The sequence below is a fragment of the Ipomoea triloba genome, chromosome 16 (genome assembly GCF_003576645.1).
Source record: "Ipomoea triloba cultivar NCNSP0323 chromosome 16, ASM357664v1".
NCBI classification, from domain to species: Eukaryota; Viridiplantae; Streptophyta; class Magnoliopsida; order Solanales; family Convolvulaceae; genus Ipomoea; species Ipomoea triloba.
The window spans coordinates 15505631-15506163 of record NC_044931.1 but is presented as its reverse complement, the minus strand read 5'-3'; positions in this window follow the sequence as shown (position 1 = coordinate 15506163).

Below are 533 nucleotides of genomic sequence, written 5' to 3'. Positions count from 1 at the left end.
AATATACTATTTCAAAAACAAATATATATGTTCTAGTTCTAAATCTACAACAATGAATGAGTATGTACAAGGCAAAAGAAAAACAACAAAGATACAATGCACAAACTATATTTCTTGGCAAAATTCTTCAAGAGATAGCATTGAATGGCTCTTTACTTGTCACTGTTTTCTTTGCCCGGCAATGGCGCCATTTTGACGTAGCATTCTTGTGGTGAATTTATAGAAAGTGTAATGATGTGGTGCGAGTGGGTGGTGTGGTGGAAGTTAGTGTAAACGGAGATTGACTCCCTGAGTATCGTTCTCAGAGCAAGGTAAATTGGAGCGAGTAAAGTGCGATGCAATCTGGGAACGAATTTTATCAAGAGACGACTATGGAGCAAGAAAACATATTCACAATTGGGGGTGGAAGATCAAATATAATACAAGCTAAAGAAATACAAGTAACATGGGGAATTGGAGTGAGGTCCTTGATCCTATGCATTCGAGCAACTACAGTGGACTCGGGGTGTGCTATCTGCGGTCTAACTCTTGGG